Source organism: Primulina eburnea, chromosome 1 (genome assembly GCF_022965805.1).
Source record: "Primulina eburnea isolate SZY01 chromosome 1, ASM2296580v1, whole genome shotgun sequence".
Taxonomy (NCBI): domain Eukaryota; kingdom Viridiplantae; phylum Streptophyta; class Magnoliopsida; order Lamiales; family Gesneriaceae; genus Primulina; species Primulina eburnea.
In genome coordinates this window covers 49,670,456-49,673,596 of record NC_133101.1, presented here as the reverse complement: position 1 = coordinate 49,673,596, position 3,141 = coordinate 49,670,456, and the positions used below count along the sequence as shown (strand labels likewise).

Sequence of the window (3,141 nt, the reverse complement as noted above, 5' to 3'; positions counted from 1 at the left end):
TATATTTTTTAAGTAATTTAATTAAATCTTCTTCTTGATTTGGTAAAAGAGTGGAAGAAATTACGACATGAAATGTTTTATTTTCACCAAGAAATACATATTTCAATTATAATGGTAAAACTTTTAATTCAAGTTTTGAATTATCATCTTCTTTAATATTATTTTCAGACTCAAAACTTTCTATTGAGAAAACTTCATATTGTTGATTTAAGTTTTCTTCTTGTATATTTTCTTCCAAATTGTTTCAATTTCATTATCATATTCATTTTCATTAATACTTGGTTGTTTACATAAATTGGACAAATTAAGTTCTAGAATAATATTTCCAAAAGACAATTTTATTATTCCATTTCGACAATTAATTAAAGCATTTGAAGTTGTTAGAAATGGTCGTCCCAATATTACTGGAATTTCATTATGTACTTCTATTGGTTGTGTATCCAAAACAATTAAATCTACAGGATATATGAATTTATCAACTTGAATCAACACATCTTATTTGATTGACCTATCCGCTAGTAAGAGAGTAACAGAAGTGGTAATTCTCATAAATTAAGTTTTTCATAAACTTGAATAAGGAAGTAAATTCATACTTGCTCCCAAATCTAACAAAGCTTTTTTAATTTTGTTTTCTCCAATAATACATGAAATTGTTGTGACAACCAGGATATTTATATTTTAAATTAGAATTATTTTGAAGAATAGAACTTACTTGTTCAGTCAAGAAAGCTTTCTTCTTCACATGCGACTTTCTCTTCACAGTACATAAGTCTTTTAAACATTTTGCCTATGAAGGTACTTGTTTAATAGCATCTAATAATGGAATATTTATCTTTACTTGTTTAAAAACTTCATAGATATCAGAATCACTTTTTTGTTTTTTATGATTTGTTAATGCATGAGGAAATGGTGGAGGTTTATTTGACTCATTTACTATTTCAGATGTTTTATCATTCACGATATTATTCTTAAAATTTAAGGTATCATCATTCTCAAAAGTATTAGGATTATCATCCTTACTTTTTGATTTTAAATGATCCTTGTTTTCATTAATATATAGATCATTAACTATTGTACTACTTCTAAGGGTAATAACAGATTTTATTTGATCAATTTTTTCATTTTTTAATTCTTGATTTTTATTTAGGATTACGTTGAGGTTGAGATGGAAATTTTTCTTTTTCGTGAATATTAAGTGCATATGCAAATTTTACAAGAGTTTCTTTCAAATCACTCATAGATTGCCTGTTTTGAATATTGGTAGACTCTTACTTTTTGATAAATGCATGAATTACATCTTCAAAGTTTTTTTGGAGGTGTAACATAAGGAATATAACCTTGATGATTTTGGTTATTTTGAAAATATTGTTGTGAGAGTTGTGCATTATTATCATTCCTCCAACTAAAATTAGGATGATTTTTCCATTCAGGATTATATGATGGTGAAAAAGGATCTAGTATTGATTTTTTAAAATTGTTAACATAATTTGCTTGTTCATGGAGACATTCTTTAAATGAAGGTAATGTTAGACAATCTTTTGTAGCATGATCATGTGTATCACATATATGACAAATAATTTCTTGAATACTTTTTAATTAACCACTCTTTTTCATTTCTAATGACTCAATTTTTCTTGCTAAAGATGCAAGTTTAACTTGAATATCTATATCATCTTTAATATTATAGATACCACCCTCATTTGTTGAATTATTGATTTTAGTTGTTGGTGGTTCTATTATACCTATATTATCCCAATTTTGAGCATTTTATGCTAATGAATCCAAATACTCCATAGCTTCATTTGGGCTTTTATCTTCAAAAGTTCCATTACACATGAATTTTATCATTTGCATATCTTTAGGTATTATACATTCATAAACGTGAGAAACTATTCTCCATGTTTCAAAACCATGATGTGGGCATGTATTAAGTAATTCTTTATATCTATCCCAATATTGATAAAATGTTTCTCCTAGTTTTTGAGAAAAAATAGTAATTTGTCTTTTAAAAGAGTTTGTTCTATGGGAAGGGATTTTAAGAAATTGTTGTTGCATTTCTTCCCATGACCTTATTGAACTCGATCTCTAATTTTGTAGCCATGTTTTAGCTTTATCTTTTAAAAAAAAAGGAAAAAGCTTTAATCGAACTATATCAATACTACAATTTTGATCATTATAAGTGTTACAAACTTCCTCAAATTCTCTTAAACGTAAATATGGATTTTCAGAATATAAGCCATGAAAACTTGTTAAAAGTTGAATAATTTGAGGTTTAAAGTTGAAATTAGATGCATCAGAGCATCTCCAACCCATCTTTATTTTGGAAGAAATCTCCAAAATAGAGTATGGGTTGGTGCTCCAACCCAACTCCAAATGCAATCTCCATTTTGGAGAATGCAATAGTGATCCTCCATTTTTGGAGGATCACTATTTATATATAGATTCTACTAAATTACTGAAATGCCATCATAACAATTGCAAAATAGTCCTTACGTATTATATGTGTGTGTTTTTGAAAATGAAAAAAAAAAAAAGAAATGTAGTATTTTGTAATATTTTTAGAGGATATGGGTCGGAGAAGATTTTTAAAAATAGAGATCACTGATCTCTATTTTAGAGGATAGATGATGAAAAATAGAGGATATAGGTTAGAGATGGTCCTCAGGAGGAAAAACTGAACAAGATGGGGCACTAGTTCAAATATGGTTCATATGGTGCCTAAGTATTCTTGATTGATCATGTTCTTGATTATTATTATTATTATTATTATTATTATTATTATTATTATTATTATTATCATTATTTTGATTATTTGAATTATCATCCATGTTTAAATTATTTTCAGATATTCGAATAAGTCTACCACTTTTTTTTACTCCAAATACTCATACAAAAAACAACACAATACTTATAAATAAGACATAATTAACAAATATAAACTTAATTTATACCTCCCCGACAACAGCGCCAAAAACTTGCTACTACTTAAATTATATTTCACCCAAGTGTAGGTTTTCTACAACTAATATATTTTGTAAGTACGAGATCGATCCACAGAGAGGTTATTTTAAGTTTAAATTTATTAATTTATAGATTACCAAATGAAATTTAGAAATTATAAATTTTGTCAAGGCTCGAGGA

The 3,141-nt window shown here is 26.7% G+C and overlaps 1 non-coding gene across 1 annotated transcript; it reads left to right on the top strand.

The window, feature by feature from the left end:
* The first annotated feature begins 1,906 nt into the window (after nucleotides 1–1,906).
* On the top strand, nucleotides 1,907–2,017 carry LOC140815162 (small nucleolar RNA R71). The gene has a single exon (XR_012114281.1). It is a non-coding gene; the product is annotated as a small nucleolar RNA R71 (small nucleolar RNA).
* Nucleotides 2,018–3,141: the final 1,124 nt, after the last annotated feature.